This window comes from Lepidochelys kempii, chromosome 3, assembly GCF_965140285.1.
Source record: "Lepidochelys kempii isolate rLepKem1 chromosome 3, rLepKem1.hap1, whole genome shotgun sequence".
Classification (NCBI taxonomy): domain Eukaryota; kingdom Metazoa; phylum Chordata; order Testudines; family Cheloniidae; genus Lepidochelys; species Lepidochelys kempii.
Window position 1 is genome coordinate 198,962,507 of NC_136382.1, and position 24,912 is coordinate 198,987,418.

The 24,912-nt window shown below is 38.2% G+C and overlaps 1 protein-coding gene across 1 annotated transcript in view; it reads right to left on the bottom strand.

The window, feature by feature from the left end:
* MACROD2 (mono-ADP ribosylhydrolase 2) overlaps positions 1-24,912 on the bottom strand; it is a 1,318,211-nt gene that overhangs the window by 794,098 nt on the left and 499,201 nt on the right. The gene's annotated exons all lie outside the window — the stretch shown is intronic.

Sequence of the window (24,912 nt, forward strand, 5' to 3'; positions counted from 1 at the left end):
TAAATAAAGGACTTTCATACTAAGACCACATTACATTCAAAACTTATTTAAAGTGGCTATTTGTAAAGATAAATAGGACTTTATGCCTTTCTGAAGTGTGACAGCAGATTTAAATTTGAAGTGCTGTTCAGTGAAAGAGTGATTTACTAATGGACTAGGTTATCTTCCCCCCTCCCCCACTACTACAGTATCATTACGTATACTGTATTTCATTATCCAGAAATATGGTGTTAGTATATATGCTGAATGGAGCTGAAGCTTGTAATGCATTATGACATGAAAAAAAATTCTGAAAGTAATCTCTTTGTTTGGAGAGACAGCTGTTACTGTGATCTCTATTGGATATGTGATAGCTTTACCATTCCAGTTGCAGTGAAATTTTATTTGATTATCATTTACACAATGAAAAGCACTTGTGAGAGACATCACCTCTCATGTTATAGGAGTGGATCAATTTTCTGTCATGGATTCCAATCATTAGAGGAGAAGAATGTTTTCCAGAGCTATTCAGATCAAATACTGTACTTAAACTAAAAATGAGACAAGATAGCAAATGATTTGCTTTGACTGATCAGAAATATTGGTTATTTTCACTCTTTTCTTTTTCTCTTTTTCTCTTTCTTTAACTGGCACTCACAAAATATCTGAGAAGCTTTACAGCTAGGCATTGTTTTAAAAGATCCTACTTATAAGGAATTAGACCTTTAGGGGCTATCAGATTCCTCTTACAACCAATATGAAAGCAGATCACCTTAAGGCACTATGTCATCTTTTTAGTTATGGTGTTCTTTCTACCATCTTTTTGAGTGATTTATTACAAGTGTTTAAAGAGATCCTCATTTAATAAGGTTAATTTAACATGGTGCATCAAAGGTGTAGCAGCCTCATAAATTAAATATATTGTTCCAATGAGGCTTGTACTGACAATGTGGAAGATATCAACTTTCTGTGTCTTTGTTGAATCTTTTTGAAAGAATTCAAAAGGCCTAGGGGAAAAATGTACATACCGGGGCTAATCCTACTTGCTACACTCACAGGGGTAGTTCCATTAACTGTAATCAAATTGCTTGCTTTAATTCTTCATTTATATTTATAAACCTATGTTTGTCATTATTTAATATATGAGGATTTGCTCTTTTCCTGTGAAGAGACTCATAGTTTTTAAATGATCAAATTTGTCTAGATATATTATATGGGGGAAAATTACGTTATCATCAAATATTTTGACTGAAACATAGATCTATATCTTTAAAACATATAGCCAGAAGAATATTCAATGAGTTATAAAGACTAAATATTAGCTGTTGTGTTGATACATTACAATTATTATTGTCTGGCTATACCAAAAGAAGAACAGAAAACTTTTGACATTAATCAGGCTGCAACTTTATTATTAGATGTCTGGGACTACCTGGCAGATAAAAACGTACAGTGCAGGTAACCCAATTTTATTCCATTATTACCCCGGGGGCTTCCACCGCTCCGCCTCCTTTGCTTTTTCCATCCAGTTCCCCCCAGCCAATCCACAGCTGGGACCTTACCATCCACCTCCGCCCCGCAGGAGGATTAAGGTGGGCTATAAGAAAGGGGAACTGGCTCTCTGCCGTACCAATCACAGGATTCCCCAACACCCTCTCCCACCCCATCCCATTCTGTTCCTTTAATGAACGCCACCTTTTTAAGTCCGTTTCCAGTCCATTTATCTGGGCACTGTATACCATCCCTATGGAGTGCCTGCACCAGACATCTGCCACATACATACATAATGAGTTGCAACATACAGACTACCGCACTTCATGCCATGCATGAACAGAGCCCTTCCAGAACCTGCTGTGAGGAAGGAAAAAAAAAACCCAACTCCACCTAGGCCAATCAGGTGGTATGGGGATGTCAGAGTTGCCAGACTGACCCCGTGTCCCCTTTTGCAGTAGTTTTCCTCTCTTCCCCTGCCCCTCCCCCACACAGCAGAAAGTACGGTTTCCTTCATTTGCCCAGCCAGCCAGCCAAATACCCCCCATCCCCTGCTTAAAGGTGCAGTGCGGTCATTTCTTTTGGGTAGGTTGCTTTGCATTTTTGTTTGGTTTTACATATAAAAGAACAATACAACTTCCCTGTCTTCTTCTGCATTCATTATGGATTTATTGTTGACAGAAATTGTATTTTTGGGTACCTCCTAAAATTCTACACATGCAGCTTCTATTTTACATTCAATAAGGTCTACCAGTTGTATTGAAATTCATGAACTGTACTCATCAGCTAAACCCATTTATCAACTCAATAGACAAACATCAAAATAAAGTCTAAATCAACCTTTGATATTGTATTCATAACATTATGATAAGCAAGGATGTTAACGTGACCTCAAGGATTAGAATACAAATGCTCAATATGACAGCCCAAGTACTTGACGAACACCACATAACCCAAATGTTTTTAGATGCAGGTGGCCTAAACTAATCACTCCACGTAACAAAGATAGCTGCAGAGAAAATCTGTTTATCTGTGTGGTTCTTTAGTTTGACAGGAAAGCCTCCCTTTATAACAAGAGTGCTTTGGCAGATAACCAAATGATTCTTCATACCCAGATAAACAGCTTTAATCCTTGTAGGCTATTCTAGCTGAGCCTCAGCCAAATATAGTGAAAGCAATTAAAGTCTTACCCTATAGTTCTGAAGTGATAACCTGCTATTCTGAGAAAAGGCCAAGTGAACACAGGTAAAGATAAATAATTTCACCTGCACATATTAAAAGCCCAGACAAATATTTACAGGACATTTGTGCTCTTTTCATTTTGAATAAAGCCAAAAGAATGCACTGAACAAAGAGCCAAACCATTTTATAGGAACATACACACAAATAAACTACTATTAGGTCTTACTACTATACAGCACTACAAAATTTCCTTACGACACACTGAAGAGTGTGATATATTGACGATGGTTATGTTAGATGAGGAAATATCATTATTATAAGAAATTTAAAATATTAGCCATATCACAGAATCATAGATATGTAGGGCTCAACAGGACCTCATGAGATTATAAGTCCAGTCCACTGCACTGGGGCAGATTTCAGAGTAACAGCCGTGTTAGTCTGTATTCGCAAAAAGAAAAGGAGTACTTGTGGCACCTTAGAGACTAATCAATTTATTTGAGCATAAGCTTTCATGAGCTACAAGTGAGCTGTAGCTCACAAAAGCTTATGCTCAAATAAATTGGTTAGTCTCTAAGGTGCCACAAGTACTCCTTTTCCTTTTGCACTGGGGCAGGACTGCGTTAGTACAGACCATCACTGATAGGAGTTTGAACAACCTTTTCTTAAAAGCCTCTAATAATGGGATTCCACAATCTCCCTAGGAAGCTTATTCCAGAGCTTAACTACCCTTATCATTAGAAAGGTTTTCCTAATATCTCACCCAACTCTCCCTTGCTACCTATTAAGCCTCAACAGTTTGTGCATTAGTAGGCCACAATCTCATGTTTTACACACAACATAATCTGAATTGTAGACGCTTTACAGCATGACTGTCATGTACTGTAAGTTTTTACAGCACCTAGAATAGTGGGGACCAACCTGTTTGAGAACAGAAGTCCACAGATGGCCTAGTAAGGCAGACCCACCCTTCCTCCCTCCCTCCACCAGGGTTCTAGGTGGCAAAGCCTCTGTCACTGAAGGTCTCGGTGCGGAGGAGAGTGACACTGCCACAGAGACTATTTCACAAAGGCCTTCCCTGCCTTGCCCCTGGTGGGGGTTGCAATGATAGACCTGTTTGGAGTGTTTTTTTGGAGGTCAGAGAGAAACTAAGGAGCATCAACTACAACAGATAAACAAATACAGAAATAATAGGGGATGGTAGAGGAGAGGAAGAGAGGCTCATCTTTCCTGTAGTTGAGGCCGTCCTCCCACCCACTAACCCATCCCTGGGCTTGGTCATTACTGGTTTGGGGCATCTGATCAGGCCCAGTTCGCCCTGCAGGAGTGAGAACATTAGACCTGGGTTAGCCAGCACAGACATAGAAAAGTGTCTGGTTATCTTTGCAGGGATGCTCAGACCAAACAAGCTCATTGTTTCTCAAGGTCAGGAAACAAATTTCCCCTCATGGCATATTGGTCAGCCCACACGGTTTGTGGTTTGTTGGTTTTCTCCTTGCCAAGCACTATACAGATACACAACATGGAGAAAAGCAGCCACTGCCAGAAGCAGTAATTAAGGATGTAAGGCACATGTGTGGGTGGTCATTTCTCCCAAATGTCAAATGGGGATATCAAAGCTCCTCCACTTCTAAAAAGCAGCATGATCTAGTGGTTTATTCCCCTCATAGGTACGAGGTATTATAATATATTACCCTGTATTTAATTTTTAGATTTAAATCCTAATCCCCTAAAACCAGGATTTTAGCACAGAAAAATATGACAAACCTAAAGTATCTATTAATGATATATAAAGGCTGTTGTGGCCCTTCTAATGCATTGACTAACTAAGCTATGGAAATAGCTTTTCTCATAAGTAAGCTTTCTCTCTTTGTCAAGCACACCATTATATAACAACCAAGATGAAAGTAGGACCTTTATCCCAAAAGGGATCTTGACAGAATGGTGTTTTTTCTAACAAACCATCAAAATCAAGATCTCACAAATATCAGGAAACATGTATGGTGTGGGTACAAGTTATATGACCAATGCATGACAATCTGGCATCAAGATGCTTAATCAGGCTTCCAAAAGACCAACAAATACTCTTCTGAAAACACTGATGTATTCTATGTCATTAATTTAGGCAGCCACAATCTGAAGTGCACTTGTGAATTCATTATTAAGAGAACTGCCTGTACAAAACTCTGCAGAGCCCATTAATTGATAGTAACTGGTCTACATTTCAGTATTCCAGATCCATTTTTATAATGCTTTATGCTAGGAGAGTAAACTGACACATAACTGCTTAGCATAAGCCCCCAAAGAGCTGAGAGTGACCTTTCTGTATGGACCACACTATCCACAGCTATTTAATTAATCCCTTAAATGTAGCAGGACATACAGCCTAATGTCCTACAGAAGGACATTAAAATGGTCTTATAGTCACCATAGGAGATGGGATGCCATTTAAAACACACAGATTATAATGTAAGGGATGCAGAATTGGAATAGAAAATGCTCGAAGAGAAGATTAAACATTTAAAATATTTTGATTTTTGATTCTTAGGGTAGGTCTACATGACTGCTTAAGTCGACCTAACTTAAGTTGCCCAGGGATGTGAAAAAGCCCTCCCCTTGCTCCCGGCTGAGTGACACTAGTTTTGTCACTGGGGCTATGTCAGTGCTATGTCGAAGGGAGACACTCTCCTGCCTACGTAGCTTCTGCTTCTTGCCAAGGTGAGGTAATTATGACATTGGGAGAGTGCTCTCCCGTCGACACAGAGCATCTTCACCAGATGCACTACAGTGGTGCAGCTTCATTGGTACACGTGCGTCGATGTAGCACTGTATTGTAGGCTTGCCCTTAGATATAGATAACAGATTAATATATTTTTCAACCAAAGAAATATAATTTGCTTTTCACGTGTGGAGTCCTACAATCTCTAACAGTATTGAGACTGCTTTTGCACATCAAAGGAATATTACTTCGCTAATCAGCAATTAGAGTCAGAGGTCACAAGAAAAAAAATCATCTTCCCCAGTTTTACACTTTTTTTTTTCTCTTATCAAATACTACTGTGTATGTAGGACACATTGTAATGTATGTTGTGGAAATAAGCCAATGTCATGAAAGTTCCAATGGCAAAATAAAAAGAACATTACTACAATATCTTTAAAAGTACATTACCTTTAACTGCCATGGCCCTTATTGGAAGTAATGGAATTTATAGTGATTCTGCTTTTTAACTTCCTTTTCTGACAGATCTACTTAAAGGAGAATGCAACTTAAAAACCCTACTTTACAAAGAAATAAATATTTTACCAGTTTGGACAACGAAAATCAATAGTTCAATTTAGAGTTTTTCATGCAGCTATATGAGTTTCTATCACTTTAGAAAAATGTGTATTTGTTTAAAGTTATTTTAATTTTTATTTTTATCTAGATTTTTTTTTATGGTTTTAGGCTTCATTCAACAAGTTACCAGAATTTATTTAATCTAGTAAAATAAGTTTTAAAGTCAACTATGTAACAAACATTGCAAAAGATTACTTACCGCCTAAGTAATCTTTTGGATACTTAGACAAACTGATAAACAGAGTAAGGATTATGTTTCAGGTATGTTCTCTAAGCAAGAGATAGCAGGGCTAACATTCCTTTATTCAGTAAACCTTCACTTGTCCTGTCAGTGCACTTTTGCTTACATTCATATCACATCTCATGCAGTGAACTCACTGTCAACTTTGCACTTTATCAAGGAAAACAACTTCATTTGTCTTCCGGTAGGTTACATGATTCTTAACAATGACAGCTGCTCACTTTTATGGCTCTCTATAGATTTGTCAGCATTTTGCATAAACATTCACTATTCTTAACCTCATGCTTTAAAAATATCATATTTTTCTGTTTGAAAGGCTTCCACAATTTGCACTTCACATGCAATAATTAATAATATAAAGATTAAAAGCAAGTGACTCAAATAACTAGGGAAAGATTTACCTAATGAACATCCTACTGCGGAACTTTCAAATAGCTGAGAAAAATCCATGAAACTGAGGACAAAGTAGCTAAACAATGTCTTAAATTAACAATAGACTGAAGCACCATTTTCCAAATATAGTTGACAAAATAAATCAGTTATTTACTACTCCGCAGTCATTATCTAGTAGCAGCATATGATTTAAATGCATAATCAAAGATTAAACTATTAAGACATACATATCCTGCATGCAAAATGTTATCTATTTTTATTCCCTTATTTTGAAAAGCACAAATACTTCTAAATTAATTCATATTGCCCTGTTCTTTAAAAAGGAAACTAAACAAAACCTTCACTACTCAAAGCATGAATTCATCCTACATTTATAAGCAAATTCCTACTTTCCTACTATGATTTATCTGCCCTGCAGATGAAGAGAGTTGAAAAAAATTTCAGTCATTTTGAAGTTATGGTCATTTAAATATGGCAAGCCTTGGGACTGACCTCACTCAAACACACTTACACCAATAAACACACAAATAGAGGAATATGTACTTGGCCTCCAATACTAAAGGGCCACAAGTCACTCTAACTTACCGGTGTTTGTTCACTAATCTACAACTGTACAGTTCATTAACGACACTGAATGTCACACTTATAGTCTTCCACAGCTGATGTTTCTTACAGAATTGGATTGTTTTCTCTCTCTCTCTAACTACAACCTAAACTCCATTCCTCCCATGCATTACAGCTCAATCTGATAGCTCTGAGTAGTGAAGGTTTTGTTTGCTTTCCTTTTATAAAGAATAGGGCAGTAGGGATTAATTTAGAAGTATTTGTGCTTTTCAAAATAAGTGAATAAAAATAGACAAAGTTTTGCATGCAGGATATGCACATGCCTAGGGAGGTTGTGGAAGCTCCTTCTTTAGAGGTTTTCAAAAGGAGGCCAGATAGCCATCTATCTTTGATTGTTTAAACACAACAAATCCTGCATCTTGACAAATTAGACTAGATGACCCTTGTGGTACCTTCTAGCCCTATGATTCTCTGATTACAATTTGCCTTACATATCCACGTATATCTAATACATTGTATTGTACTGTACTGTTTGAGAAATAGTATATGATCACATTCCACACTAAAGAACAGTGGCAAATGATGGTCTTGTGTTAGGGCAGCACAGAACTGGAAGACAAGAGACCTGGGTTTTGTTTCTGTCTCTTCCACAGTCTTCCTGTGTGACTCTATGTCATTTAATGGCCAAGTTAAGGATCCCAGTCTGAACCGTGCTGAGGGGAATAGGAGCAGGTAGACCACCTAAGTGGTAGCGACTAAAGAGGAGCAGATATTCTGTTTCCAGATGCAGAGATACAAGCACCCTTTGAAAAGGAGATGCATGCACCCACTTTAGTGCAAGTCTTCCAGAGCAAGATGGTGGACAGGAGCACAGAGCTGTGGTCATGTGACCCTACCCCCAATATGTATTCCAGCTGCATTAGAACAAGGAATGCAAGCAGCAAAGTTATGGTTGGTTCCTGTGTATTGGAGGAAGAGAGACTTCTTGTGACCTCTCCCTTCAGTGCATCTGCATTATTTGATTCTTATTTGGTCCTCTGATCTTCTGTAGGATGGAAATATTGCCTGCCCACTTCATAGGGGTGTAGAGAGTTTAAATTAACTGATGTTTAAAATTTGCATTGAACTGCAGAGATGAAAGGCACTCTCTGAAAATACAAATAGTTCTTTCAACATAAAAAATAAAATAAAATGGCAAAACCAAAATGGCCCCCGTGTCACACCTTTGTCTATGGTGACAGAAAGAGCTTACAGTGACAGCTTCTTTGTTATTAAAAATGCTGAAAGACCATGTTTTAAAAAAGTTAATTACTCAGAAGCAGCTTTGCACTGGTGAGATGGCTGATGAGGGGCTTGATGAAGATCACTTGCAAATCAGTCACTCAAAATCAAAAAGATGTGTTTTTTTAAATGTCTCAAAACTTTTAACTACTGACAATATTTCAGGCAAATGAAACAAAGGCAGCTCAGAGTTTCAGAGGGAACTTTCTGATTTTATTTTCTGCATATGGATTCATGAGACTATCTTGTTTCTTGACTCTCTGTAGACTTCAAGTTGTTTCTGTGACAAAAGAATATTGGAGAAACCCAAGTAAAAGGCATAGTACAGAAAATGAGTACAGGTGTGTGGGTAAGTCTGCTGCAGTCTATTAAACACAACAAAAAAAAATAAGATTTTGTATAATTTCAGCAGGGCTTTGGTCACTCCTTTGTCATTTCCCAATCAGTCAGAATAACTATTTTGTACACTTGTATTTCTTTGAGAACACCACCCAATCCAGCCTTCGGAGTGGACATTCTGAGTAAGTTTTTGGACATTTTCACGGTATAAAGGGCTCCTGTGCACCTCTGAAGACAACACTATGCAAAAGGCCAATATGAGGATTCTAGGGAGAACTAGAGGCACACATGCTGGTTAGGCAAACTGGGTGATTTTGGCAGCTTAACTGGCTCTTCACAAGTCCGCTACTTAGTGCGTATCCACTTTCATCACACCTGCCTTTCTTCTCCCCCAATAATTTATTTGCTGTTTTTACATTTAAATAATTAAAAAGCCCACATAAAAAGCAGTGTTACTGATTAGACTTAAAACTGTAAATAGCCTCTAAATCCATATTTAGTTTCCTAAGTAAAAGTGGTCTGTTTTTCAGAGATACCGAACGCTTCACTGACATCAATGGCAGCTGTGGGTGCCCAAGCACCTCTGGATTTAGGCACCAAAGTTTGGGAAGTCTCACCTATGTGAGTTTGCAAAGGCTAGGAGAGGGAGCCAGTGCCAGAGATGGAATTAGTCCCTTGCTTAGACTATCAAATCACACTGCCTCATGTTAATTGAGCCACCTTTCCTTGTGAGTAGAGATCATGCTGGTACTCTGCAAGAGAAATTGCTCAACTGCAGACTGTTAACTGATAAGAAACTTGCAGCAGCTCTTGTGACATTGGCAGCAGCCTGGGTAGCACTGCCTCCTACAACTGTAATTTGTCATGGCAATGGCATTTTATGGACCTCAAAGGCCAGCCATGAGCAACTGTGAAGGGACTGTCAACAACAGTCATCTTCAGGAATAAAACAAGGACAAGCTTTAAACCATAGTGAACAGTTTTCATCCATGTCCTTTTTCAAGTCCGGCATCCCAAGGAGAAGAGCCCGGGAAACTTAGAAAGGAAAATCAATTCTATATTTCAACCTCTGAATTAGGGGATCCATCAGAAACAAACTGAGTGCTCCCCCTTCTACACCTGCAAGCTGTCACCGCAGCAGGCACCATCAAAGAAAATGACTAGTACTTTAGAGAGGTGTGAAGCAGAGAATAGAAGTACGGCTATGGCATACCTGCCCATTCAAGCAGTGTTTTCAATATCCAGGCATTCAAATCCCACATTCATCATATTCAGAGCAAAACAGAATGCTTGCTTTTACCTGCCATCTATTCAGTGTACAGCAACTCTCTTTCCACATCTATCACATTCAGTGAAACAGAGAGAATCTATCAGCAAATGGTGGATTTCAATATTCCTACAGTGAATTGAGTTACAATGCACTGCACAACAACAGATGTGATGAATGTGGGGGGAGGCCTCATTAATAAATGTGGTTAATGCAGAACAAGACTCACTTCACAATGCATCTCAGCTGCACTGTGTTGGGAGAAGTTCTTTTTCAGCAACTGAATGTAATACTCATGACAGATGTCAGTTTCATAGCAGTAAAGATGGAGCATTGGCATTTATCCTCATAACATGTAAAATGTCGGTATCCACAGTATAATCTTCCCATTGCTATGTGTTGCTGTGAGCTTCTGATCTTTCTCTGGGGACATCAGCCACTTTTGGGTACAAAACTGCCTGCTCATTTGTCATGTACATGTTCAACTGCGGACCTGTCACTGGCTAGCTAACTAATAGTGGAAACATGTTTGTTTCTAATGCAAAATTAAATATATTAATGATGGGGTAAATGTTAAAACATCTTTGAAGTTTTATTGTTGTTTCAGTCACTGCTGCTTCCTCTTTACACCTGGTATAGCTGAAGCCTGCACAAAGGAACCAGAGCTTCATGAGAGATGCATTGCTGTTAGATCGGTGACTCAAACTTTTGCAAATAAGAAACAGTAAATGGCAGTTACTAACAGGAAGTGAGATGGAATTCTTTGGTCAATATGTGATACTTAATCAAAATGAAAGAGCTGCAACATGTTAATGCCTTTCAACTTCAGCCTGAAGGCAGGGGCTTCATTTGCTGGAAATGAAGAAAATTAATGGTTGCATAGCATTGTGTGAGAAACACACACTATTGCCTCTTTGGTATATTGCTGGCTAATTTAGTAGTGGTATGTTCACCATTAAAATTTGGAAGTAGATTTCAGAAAACCTTTGAAAGAACAAAACCTACTGAACGGAATTTAGGGGGAGGGATAGCTCAGTGGTTTGAGCATTGGCCTACTAAACCCAGGGTTGCGAGTTCAATCCCTGAGGGGGCCATTTAGGGATCTGGGGCAAAAATTGGGGATTGGTCAGGGGGTTGGACTAGATGACCTCCTGAGGTCCCTTCCAACCCTGATATAGGACATTACAAACAAATGTACTTACAAAGTTCAAATGCTTTGGATTAGCTAATTCACAGCAGTGAATAAAGACATAGTTTTTTTTCCCTGCACGAAAAGAAATCAAATTAATTCTACAGACTACAGTAAAATGAATTTGACAGTATCAATTCACTCCCTGAGGACTCGTCCACATCAGAAAGCTGACTCAGTTTTGCATAACTACAAAGTCAAAATAGAAAATGCAAAGGGATTAAGCTAATAGGAAGACAGTTATTTGTAGAACAATAAAAATCTATGAGTTCAATAAATACAGGTGTATTCTCTGATGCCTACTAATTTTTTGGAGAAGTAAGGATTCTTGAAAATTGCATCTTTCTGTATAGTCTACAACAATAATCTAACTCCTGAATTGATGTCTAATTAAGCAACTGTAAACAAGAGAACCAAAATAGAATGAATATGATCGTTAGCCTTAATTAGGATCTCGTTGAAATGAAGGGCAAACTGTAGTTATGACCATTTTAGTAAACATTTAGTTCACCATTTTATTAACTCTGTAGCTTATAGGGAGTCCAGAAATGACAAATATTGAGGGTTAGATCCTTAAGCATTTTTTCCTCTCTGTACACTCAGACTGGAAGCTGCAGAAAATGAATGTTAGTACCATTATTTACCATTATTTCATTAGTTTTTTGGGGGGGTGGGGAGTAATTAAACCATGCTAACTTGTCTTTGCTTTACCCCTTTGAGAAATGATTGGTGTCAGCTACCTGAAAATTAAAGAAACTGGTTCAGAACTGGTCCTTTGTGGAGAGATGATAATGGGAATCCTTTGAGAGGTAGGAGTCTGATTCACAGTGGGCTAGGAACATAACACTTGGAGAGTTAGATACCTTTGTTATAGCCCATTTTTTCCCAGTGCGGAACCTTGAGTCCATATCTATGGATGGTCTCCCACTTTGCTGACTTTTGAAGTTGTCTAGAAACCTCTATTTGCTCTTTGCGGAAGTGAACCACTTTATGCTACTTCAAAATGATCCTAAGACCATGGTGGTTTGACAGAAGTAAGTAACTTGAAGCAACAGGTGAGTGCCCATCACACTGTTGCAAAAAGATGGGCAAAACAATTTCTGCCTCTCTTGCCAACCTCACGCTCTCCGTCCTCCCCCAGAAACTGAAAAAATACCTAACATTTTCACCAGCAACACCAATTCTCAAAAACAACATCTTAACTCCAGTACTGACAGGTCTGCACAAAGGAAATGCTCATGAAAATCACAACAGTAAAGTTAAACACTATCCTCATCTCCACACCCTCTCAGATTTTTCTGATGTGAGTAAAGATGACGGACAACTTCTGAATATCAGATCAGAATGTTTCCTTAGATGAACTAGGGAAAAAAAAATTCAAGACGGGGATACCCAGGCAAAGTCCTGAAATTAGGTCTGCATTATATAGGTATAGTGGTGGTCCAATAGAAGGATCAGGGCCCGAATTTCTATTGAAAATTTAATCAAGAGGAGAAACAATACAAAGAACAGGTAACACAGTGATACATTTGTTTGAAAATGTTGTCTTTTGAGAGGAATCAGTATTAAATATTAAACAAATTTAGTTAATTTTTACTTATTTTTATTTTAAACTTTGGTTTACTTCTGATTTGCACAAAATAACACAGTTATAATAAAAAAATAAAGAGGCACACTTCTAATACAGCTTACTTTATTTGTGGAAGACAGAATTTACCAAGTTGTCTGCAATTACAGTGAAAACACATCAGAGTAATTGCTCATAGACTTTAAGGTCAGAAGGGACCATCAAGTCTGACCTCCTGCATATTGCAGGCCACAGAACCTCACCTACCCACTCTTGTAATAGAACCCTAACCTCTGGCCGAGTTACCGAAGTCCTCAAATCATGGTTTAAAGACTGCAAGTTACAGAGAATTCACCATTTACACTAGTTTAAACCGGCAAGTGACCCATGCTGCAGAGAAAGGTAAAACACAAAAACAAAAAACCAGAGTCTCTGCCAATATGACCCGGGGGAAAATTCTTTCTTGACTTCAAATATGGCAAATCGGTTAGACCCTGAGCATGTGGGCAAGACCCATCATTGTTACTGGAATATTATGTCTTTTCTGGTGTTCGTGTTTCAAGGAAGATGTTGATAAATTGGAGAGTGTTCAGAAAAGAGTGATGAGAACAATTAAATGATTGGAAAACCCATTACAGCTGTAGACATAAGGAATTCAATTTATTTAGATTTCCAAAGAGAAGGTTAAGGGGTGATGATCGCAGTTTATAAATACCTACGTGGGGAACAAATATTTGATAATGGGGTCTTTCATATAGTAGAGAAAGGTATAACAGATCAAATGGCTGAAACCTGAAGCTAAACAAACTCAGACCCCAACTACAGTGTAAATTTTTAACATAGAGTGTAACTAATCCTGGAAAAGCTTGGTAGATTTTCCATCACCAGCAATTTCTAAATCAAGATTGGATGTTTTTTTCTGAAAGACGTGCTGTAGTTGAACCACAGCTAATGTGCTGGAAGTAGGAATTAATTCAGGTAATTCTACAAGCTGCATTATGCAGGAGGTCAGATGAGGTGAGCACAATGGCCCCTTCTGGCTTTATAATCTATGAAAACCGAAGGATGTTACTCATAGCCAAATAACCTACTATTTTTCTATCATTAAGAGAAATAACCAGTTCGGAGGAAAACTGCAATTCCCCATTACACTTATTTTCTTTTGTGCTTACAGCAGAGTGCAGCCTCTGAGCATGCCATTATGACAGAGAGAACATAAGAATGGCCATACTGGGTCAGATCAAAGGTCCATCCAGCCCAGTATCCTGTCTTCCAACACTGGCCAATGCCAAGTGCCCCAGAGGGAATGAACAGAACAGGTTATCATCAAGTGATCCATCCCCTGTCGCCCATTCCCAATATTAATCCTATTTGTATACATGTATCATTTTTGTATTTGAAGTTATGAATATTGGCTGTATACGTGTCTGATTCTAAGTAAGTTTTAGTGAAGCAGTTCGTCAGCTTCCTGAGAAAAGACTATTCTCAGTAAGTGCCCAATCAAGAAGCCCTTAAGCCAACGAACTTGGAGACGCCAATCCACATCTGAGCTTTCCCAGGCATGTGGCCCTGCTGGTAAGGAACTCAGTCGTGCATGGACATGCGACTTGTCCAGGTGATTCCAAAACTCCATTTTGTAGCTGGACTTTGCATAGGACAGAGTCTTCACCCACAAGAGAAAGTCTATTTAAACCCCTGGGAGACCGCTGCATTTTATCTTCTGCTGGCTAAAAAGAGAGCTTCTCCACCCCCAAAGATACCTGAAAGAAACTAGAACAAAGGACAGTAACTACAGGGGGTGTGAGTGATTGCTGGACCCAGACTAGAAGGAGATTAGTCTATAAAAGAAAGCTTACTGGAACTGGTGAGGTTTTTATCTGTATTCAGTTTTTATTACTGTATGAGACATAGACTTGTGTGTTTTATTTTATTTTGCTTGGTAATTCACTTTGTTCCATCTGTTACTATTTTGAACCACTTAAATCCTACTTTCTGTATTTAATAAAATCACTTTTTACTTATTAATTAACCCGAATACGTATTAATACTTGGGGGGGACAAACAGCTGTGCATCTCTCTCTATCAGTGTTATAGAGGACGAAAAATTAATGAGTTTACCCTGTATAAGCTTTATACAAGGTAAAACCGATTTATTTAGGGTTTAGACCCCATTGGGAGTTGGGCATCTGTGTGTTAAAGACAGGAACACTTTTGTAAACTGCTTTCAGTTAAGCCTACAGCTGTTAGGGGATCTGGTTCAGACCTGGGTCTGGGTTTGCAGCAGGCTAGCGGATCTGGCTCAAACCAGGCAGGGCATGGAAGTCCTAAGCTGCCAGGGCAGGAAAGCAGGAGCAGAAGTCGTCTGGGCACATCAGGTGGCAGCTCCCAGAGGGGTTTCTATGATCCAACCCATCACACCCAGCTTCTGGCAAACAGGGTTACTGTGGACATCTTGCCTCAGTTTCTCTTCTCGGTCCTCAATGATACACACAACAGTCCACACATTCTGTTGCTGAGGTGATTTAGCCCTACAGCGGAACCAAATAAAAGTACACATCTTCTGGGGTACTAAAGTCCAAGCATACAAAAAAAAACAGAAAAATCATCTGCCCCTCTTGGACTGAGCTCTAGCCCCTCCTGGGCTCTGCTCAGTTTCTCCCTTTGTTTCATAGAATGATGACTATCAGGCTCTCTCACTGGAGTCCCTCCCCCATCTGGCTCTCCTCAGGCTGGTTCTTAACCCCTAAACCAGGCGCTTCTGTTGGAGCCTCCCTGCTCATGACAGCTCCTTCTTAGTTCTTCCCTTCAACTGAATGCTGCTGGCCTTTAAAAGTGCAAGGTGCTGTTCATCAGCCCCCTCTGGAAAGCAGCTGATCATGTACAAGTCTCCCCTTAACAGGGCCAATCACCGCATGACAGTGTTCTGTTGAGAAAATAAAAGTGTAGTTGTATTCATTTTTGTGTACATACTTTTACATTACCTCATCATTTATCAACACAGCAAAAATGAGCATTGCTTCAAGAAAATGCCACAAACAGCAGAGACTGTTCATGCGAGGTCTCATATTTCCAGCATGGCTAACTACACCTCACTCATTTTCTGTTCCATCTTCAATTTCTGCATAACACCATTCAACAGACAAGACAGACAGAGAAATTGAAGAGTTAAAATATTTCTCTTTTGTGATAAATCCAAGTCAGACAAAATATTCTGTGCAAAAGCACAAACACAGGTACAGCCAATCTTTCATCACCTCCTCCTTCCTTAGTATTGTCTTGTAATAATTTCCATTAGAGAAATTTACAAACCAACTATCAGATGCTGGTAAGGAAATACCATGATTTTTCAAATGCTCCGTAAGTTTCTTACATTTCCTTTAGAGGAAACCGAAAGGGAAATTCTGTGCTCTGTTAGTCCAGATTTACACTGGTCTAACACAAAAGAATTTGGTCCAAGGTCTTTAGTCTAGGTTTCCCTGTTATTAGGAGCCCAGTCTTGCTCCCACTCAGGTCAATGGCCCAACTCCAAGCCCAATAAGGAAGTATTTTAGGCCAAATCTTGCCTACTTTTACTCTTGTGAGTAGCTTACTGCAATTCATGGGATGACTCATGAAAGGGAAGCAAGATTTGACATTTTAACCTGACAATACTTGTAATTCTAAACTGGCATACCTCCCCCCAAAACAAACGAAACAAAAAACAAACACACAGGGACTTGTAGAACTATGCAAACAAAGCAAATTAACCAAAAAAAAAGTAGAATCCACACTTTATTTAATAGCGTCTTGAGAAGCCACAGAATTTGATAGTTGTAACACCTCTCTTTGGCCATAAAATAATGTACTTTACAACCAAGGTTCAATAACTTCTACAAGACAGATGTGTCAAACAGATTTGGGTGTGGAATGACCATCATATGATGTTAACTGTCTGCCTTACAATCAGTCTTCTTTTGGTAAAATCCTCAATGATTCTGTTACATTTCTTATATTCCTTCCCGTTGTTGCACAAATACATATGGACACATGGATTTGGTTTCATTTATTCACACTATTTTCCAGTTGTCACTTAACTTCAAGCAGTAACGTGTCTTCCTCGTAAGTGAAAACAGTTAATGCTGATATTTAATATTCTATGCTTATATTGTTTTTTATCCAAAAGAACAAACAAAAAACAAAACAAACGAACAAAAAAGTGCTACCTGATAACTGAAAGCTGTCAATGTGCTGGGAAAATCAGGGTGTGAAAATACCCGCACATTCCGAAAACCAGCCATCAACCTCTTCTAAAATTTCATGCAAGTTTTTCCACTTAACCTTTTATGTTTAGATGGTATAATACTAAATTTCACGCTTTAGTCCACCAGTTACCCAGTAAGTATTGCTTTAAAAAAAAAAATCTTGGCGCCACTTTAGTTAGCATTCTTGTTATCTAATATGTCTCTGCATACTTGTGTGGTCTAAGTGAAATAAGTCACTTTCATGTTTTTCATTCATTTCCAAGGAAGTGGTTTTGGGTTTTTATGCAGCTGTCACATGCTAGCCCCAAAGTACCAGCTGAAAAACAAAAGCAGAAACGCATCATTTTAAACCTGCTCTAGCAAATGCTAAGTGGTAGGCTACATGAAGAATACTTTCTTGGCTTTCATGAATTATATGTCAAGTCTCATTTGCTTGCAGTGTTTTAGCATTGCAATGCTGGGCTCAATGCTGACATGTCGGTCCAGGGTGACAAATAAAACTCTTATCTTTCCCTTCTGAAAAGATTTTAACCACCAACAAAATAAAACCACTCTACATTCCACTGACTCAACCCTCCAAAATGAAAATAGGCTTAAAATCCAATTTCTTTATCTATGCAATCTCCCCAGCACCAACGCCAACTGCGGTTTCCAGCATTTTTAAGACCACAGTAAGGTATGTATGTTATGCTGTCCATAGCTCTACCTGCTGGGCGTGTGTTCAGTGGTGTGATATTTAATTTAATTTTGTTTAGTCTCTGTGTGATTCATATTTGGGTTAGTCAATGTGGTACAGTTCATCAGATTCATGCTCCTACATTTTTATTTCTTTTTAAAAACAGTGGAATTTTCCGTCCCATCTAGCGTTTGTTGAAGAGACACCGTATCAAGGCTAACAAGCCTAAGGGCTGCCAGGGCCAGCCTTAGTATTTTGGTGCACACCTGCAGAACAAGTGTTTTGCCATTCCTCCACCTCCACTCTTTCCCCCTAGTCAAACTCCACTGATTAACTATGTACAGTTATTATATTGCTATGTACAGAGTTTGGGAAGGGTCAGCAAGATGATTTTCTCCGATACATTCCAAACCTAACTGATTCATGTTACTCAAAGTCTACTTGTTCTTTCCAACCTAAGTGCTTGGTTTATATTTTGAAAGTTACCTTTGCAGGGAAAAGTGTAGAACGTTTGGTTGTGGGTTTTGTTTTGAATGAAGGCTGAACTTCATTACATTTTTAATTCCCCCAAAACAGAAAAGCCCACAGTCATAGGACTCCTAGAACAAAAACTGGAAGTTGTGAGGAGCAAGGACTGGCCATACCAATCTTTACAGTGTCCTTTCAATAAACATTTAAAGAAAACTTCACCCATTTTAAAGGAAGAAGATGATTAAATATTAGTCTGTCAGATTGTATCTAATCAACTAAAATAAATATGACTTAGCCGGAGGATAAACAAAATTGAAAAAATCCTCAAAAGTGCGGACAGAATAGGATAGCCATTTTCGTGGTGTGCCTTCCTCTTGTGTCTTTCATTTTGTCCTGTATCTCTCCGGCTCTTGTCTCCTACTGCTCACTACTAATAGCCCCTTGAAAACAGTCTAGGCCAGAAACCCACCAGTAGTAGTGATTTATATGACAATGCATGTGGACCAATTTAGCTCAGTAATGTTCATTTATTTCCATTTCCTCATTTCAATTTCCCCTGCCCATTCAGAAGGGAAAATAATTAAAGAGCCATCACCCAGAAAACCATTACTCACAACAGGACAATGGGATTTGTTAAGCCACCACGCCACAGTGCAGACACATTTGTAAAAAGTCACCGTATGCAAGACAAAATCAAATATTTATTCTAAGCAGTAGGACAGGTAACTTCAGGGGTTTAATATTCAGAATGCAGCTTTCTAAAATGTCAGTGCACTCTTTTAAAATCTTACTGCATGTTTTTGTGGTACTACACATTTTTCAAGCCTGGTATTGTCAGTTATGCTTTTTAAAGGGTATTCAGTGAATATGTATTTTTATAATCAACATAATTTAGTGTGATCTTCTGTTTAGAAATAAAACCCTAAAACAAAAGCATTACAATAAATAGGCACTGTACACACTCTTAAAACCTCTCTGATTATCAGAACCAGTGACATATGAAAATGTGTTGAGAACAGACCCTATGTTAGATGACAGTGCTGATCAACTTCATATTGATCCATAGGCCTGGAAAGAAGATCCAGGCTTAACAAAAAACACCAATTCAGATGTGAAGCACAACTGTCATTTGTTCAATGAAACGTACATCTTAAGTGATTAGCTATGTAACCGTAGAGGTTACTTTGATTCTTTCATGGTCATCTTGAACTTTAATTGCAGATACTATTACTTAACTGGTAATATATTTTGGATTTCAATTCTTATGAAAAAGTAAGAGCATATTAATTCCAAGTGAAGCCTGTACAGTGATTCATGGTAGAAATGTATAATGCAGGCAAATCCAGTGTCTTATAATATATCTAGTCAGTGTCTCTACTTGAAATAATTCCAGTGTGGAAATTAACAATAAAGAGCAGCTCAAGCACTAAAGAAAAAGGTCACTTTGTGGGTTACAGCAGTGTAATTGGTGTGAAGGCAGTTTACAGAGTTTGAACATTAAAGTGTGAAAACATTTGTTATCTCCTCTTAGATGTCAAACAGCTTTTTAACATCAGACACAACTAGATCTTATAAGCACCATATTTTTCCAACTATTTGCACATTGACTGTAGGCAACACAAGTCTTAACTTCAGATGTGTTCAATAGCCATTTAAAAATGTTATCACAAGTGAAGGCACGATGAGTATGAACTAAAACCTTTGAAGAGCAGCATAAAGTTTGGAGATTTTCTTGACTTTATAGGAAGTACTAATCGACTACTGTATTCCTCTTCCACAAAATACTAAAAGATGAGTATCCTCTACAGGATACAAATGGGATAACGATTTCAGTTACACACAGATGTAGTCTACAATGCATATTTTCTGGCATATGTAGAATGTATAGTGTACCTAAAAGATCGTAGAGCTATTCATTCTCAGTGCTGAAGCGATTATATTCGTCACTGCATGGAACACTTTTCCCACAGAAAAAAGGTGGGGCAAACGATAATAGTGCTCAACAATTTTATTCACAAACCCCTACCAAACTGCACTTAAACTATATGCAGTACTTTCTTTAACGCTTCATCTCTTCCAAGAAAGTTCTCTCCCATTTTTGGTCGGGGTTAAATAAGCCTACAAAAATTGTCCTTGCTTATTCACCTTTGGGAGTTTGTGGGAAAATGAATGTTTTGACACATGAGTAAAAGAGAATCCATTTTTTCAATATTGTCATCATATTAAGAGTGGGCAAACTGATTTTGTGCCTGTGTTGATAAAACTGTCATGACAATTTTACAGAAATGTTTAAAATTAACCAATTCTAAAAGCTTGTTTGTTTAAACTTCTGAAATCAGTGTTTTGATTTGATGGAGAGCCTTGCACAAAAACTGTTTACAATGTTTAGCAGAGGTATCCCTCAGTACGTAATACATTAAGGGGTAGATCCTGAGTAGGTATAAACTGGCCTACTTACATTGAGCTAGAAGGAACTAGACTGATATACACAAGTACAGAATCTGGCCCCATATGCAGCTACCATCCATCAGAAGCAATTTATAAGGAAAAGAAAAAGGTGAAAGAAATTATAAGGAGGAAAAAAAACAATAGAAAAAGCAGAAAGTATGAGATCTACTGGTTATAACAATGGATTCAAGTCCACACTCTTGGGTTCAGTTTGAATGGCTTGACTAGATTTCCCCGCTACCCACTGCAGGCCCCAATGAATTGGGTTCATGTTCATTTTGAAGACAAGGGCTATTATGTTGCCTGATTAAGGAAAAGGACTCACCTAGGCTATAATCATAAATGGTATTTCTGCAATGTAGTATATTAACAGTCATTAAATGAAGAAAATCTCATATGGTTCTGTATTCATACCTCATTTTAAAAGATCATGGCCATGCCAGGAAAAGGTTTAAAGGAGTCACTAGCATATATCTCATTAATATACTGTATATTTAAAGCTTCATACATCATTGTCCTGGCTTTAAATGGGAAATACTCATGCATTATATGTTTTGGCAAACATGATTTCACACTTTCAAAAAGGTGTGAAAATAAGAATCACATTGCCAAAAGTGAGTAAGAACTGTAGGTGTAAACTTTATTTTCTGTGAAAGCAGGAAAGGTTCTATATAACAATTAAGTAACAAAAACAAAATATTACACCACCAAAAACAAACAAACAAAAAACAGGTCAAGATACACTATTTTTCTCTTCAATCACAAAAGACCAAACACTCATTGAGTCTCTGCTAATTATTGAACATTCATGTCAACGCTCTATTTCTAGTAGATAACCAACTCCACAAATTGAGAAATCTCAAATGGAAATTTTTTTTGAAGCGGATTATTGATGATTATGGACTACATTAATTTGGCACAGTAAACTGTAATTAAAATTTCCTTTAAAATCACCTACCAGTCTGCCATTTATGAATTTAGCACACTGTTTCAAAGAAGGAAAGGGGCCAGCTTTTCAAAGTTAGTTGTGTGTCATTGATAATTGGCTGTGAACAGGCATAAATGCCCGATTTGTATGTGCATGCGTGCACAAACATAATCATTATTTTTGTAATTATCTTAGATGCATACGAATGTGCACAACTTTTGTGAATACCTAATTCTCCAAACCTGTCTTCAAAATGCATTTGTGCCAGGAAACATTTGTGTCTTGAAAGGGCTCTCAGCACTTGGGTGGGAACACCCCCCCCCCAAAAAAAAAGATTTAAAAAAAACCCTCTCCTCTCCTGTACTTTCCAACAGGATTCAGAGAGCAGACAGGAAAAAGATCAAGAATCTGAAAGGTCAAGGAAGCTACAGCACAGTCAACCAGACACAGATGCTTTACATAGGCAAGAAGAGGAAGCCAGGGTTGTGTGGAGGTTGCACTGATCACAGATGAAGCCAGCTGTAGTTCAGAAGCTCAGAACAAGGTAATGTCTGTTGATTTGGGGAGCGGTTTTTACCTTGGGAGGAAAAAAAATATTTTGGGATTTCATTTACTTCTGAGAGAAGAGAGAGAAGGCCAGGGATATGTCTCAAAAAGCCCACACTGTGAGAGTCTTATTGATGCCAATCAGCAGCTGTTAATGTTGTTTTTAATACATATAAAATTAGTTAATCCAAAACACAGCCTTAATCTTTATTTCTGTACCTAGACCTCAGCCAACAACACTGTTATCAAATAAGCTGTGAACCAGGAATTCTTTCTGGGTAATGACATACAGATAGGCAAACCAAATATTTCAGTACTCTTAGGGGTTGTTATATCTGGTGCTGGCACAAGAAGTAGCTTTTGAACTAGAAAACATGCAACAATGGGCACTTTTCCCCCATTCTCTTGTGGGTCATAATCATATTACAACAGCCTAAGTGGGAGGTAAGGCTGGCTACAGAGCAAGACATTTAAACGAAAAGTGGGGGAAATTTCCACAGTTCTGATCTTGCAAAGCAGTCAGGAAAGAACTTGTGTCATTCATATGAACACCCAGGCTTTTCTGTTTGTTTCCAGGACTCAGACAACAGCACTGCTCATAAATAGCTGGGAGCAGAGTAATGACAAGCAAATAAGAACACTGAGCAAGTTAGATTTGTTTGTAAAGCAAGAGAAATATTTATTGTATAATTCATATTGCCTTGATGTCTTAGGGTGGCACAGCCCAACTGAAGTAATGATCTGTGAAGAAATCACAATACAGTAAATCTTATAAAGTTTATGTCCATACACTGAGCTGATTTGTGAACAGCAAATCACAGTACTCCCTATCTGTAGAATATACAATTTATGCTTCCCTTAAGAAATTTTCTTAAAACACACAGTCAGAAGAATAATTACTGGTTAAATCCAACACCTGGCTTCTACTTATTAAAATATTGCAAACTCAGGCCAGTGGTGTTTACCTAGGAGTATGACTGTCCAACCAAAGACATGCCCTAAATGGAGAAAGGTCCTGCAAAGAATACTTCCTTGTGCAGGGCAGTATAAACAACATGATACAAAACATAGTGGGGAGAGTGTAAGTAAGAATGTTTCCTCATTATTCAAGAGGGGTGCCCACATTTGGTCAATAAGGGGGCAATCTATGGGTAATTCCGGATCCCTGGTACCTCCTTTATTCTCAGGTTGCACCAATAGCCAGAAGAAACTTTGTCTTCTAAATTTTACTAAGTGACTGTGACAGTTTGTCCCAGATCTGGACCTGGCTACTGTTACTCATGCCCTTAGAAATTCCATGCTGGATTGCTGCAATCTGTGCTACATGGACAAATCTTGAAGGTACCTGGCAGTTTATGACACCTCTTTTCATAAAATTATATGTGGTTCATTGGATTATGAATATATATGTAAATTGTAGCTCCTGTTTTGAGGTTTGCCTCAACAAAATTCAAAATCTGCCTAATAAGACCAAAAACTGCATTCCCATTTTAGGATACTAAGAAACCAGCCATGACAGTGTCTCTTTAAAACTTAAGTTTAGATAATATCTTGGGAAGTATTCTGTTTAATCAAGAATAATACAAATGATGCAATGTTTGTCTGTATTAGAAAAAACGTGTCTGATACCACATTCTGCCCTATTTCTTGTACAACACAGAGGTGAACTTTGTCATCTGACTGCACAGTACACTTAAACAGAATGGACAGCTAGAAAATCACAAACCAGAGCTCAGTTAGGTCAAGTTAAATTAAAACTTTCATCAGAGAATCTTTTCTGCAGCTATGCCTTTTCCCTTAATTATTTACTGGTGTCCAGTTATTCACAAGTCCAAAGCAGCATAAAATTGAATAACTATGGAGGAAAAAGTGACCTCTCATGATAAGATTCTATTAATCGATTTACTCTGGTTCAGCATTCCTGCTACTAGTACATCACAAGATAATAACTGCAGAAAAATAAATGTCCAGCTGCAGTGCAGCCACAGCAATTATGAAGGAGACATTTTCTCTGTGACAAAACCAGAAGCATAATGAAAATTTTATTGGATAAACCCACTTATTTATCAAAATAAATTAGCACAAATTGTAGAGAGAAAAAAAACTACCATACATATACTTTATTGTAAATATATTTCATTTTAAAGTGCCTATGAATCAAGGTAGCAGATGGCACTTTTCATACTATTCATTTGTTACAGATGAACACCAATAACATTAGGCATTTTTATTCAGCCCTTTGCATAACAAAAATGTGAAGTGTCATGGCAAAAAAAATCTACAACATAAGTTAGAAAATGTCACTGAAAATGCTGAATAGTTTGAAAAATTTCTGGTTATTCATCCATTTTTAAAACCATTTTTAAAACTGAAGCACGTGCAGAGGGGAGTTGGAAAACGGAACAAGGTAGAGTTGTAAGTGCAGGGGAGCATAAGGAGAAAAGGGCATACGACAGCTCAGAGAGAAAGCAGAGCAAAATTGGACAATGTGTTAAACTTTTTTCAGAGAATACAAACATTTCTCATATTAACATTACTTTTCCATGCAAGCACCCACGGGAGTTGCCACAGGAATGTTATGCCATGACCAATGGGAGGGGTTCACACAATTCCCAAAGTATGGGGAACAATCCATGAGTCACGCTCTCTCTGCTAAGGGGAGGTTCTCACAATGAAATAAACAAATGAGAAATGATGGCACAGATTTTACTGGTCCCCGTCCCGTGTACTCCACAGGGGACTGATTGACCTCTAAAATTCATGGGACTATGG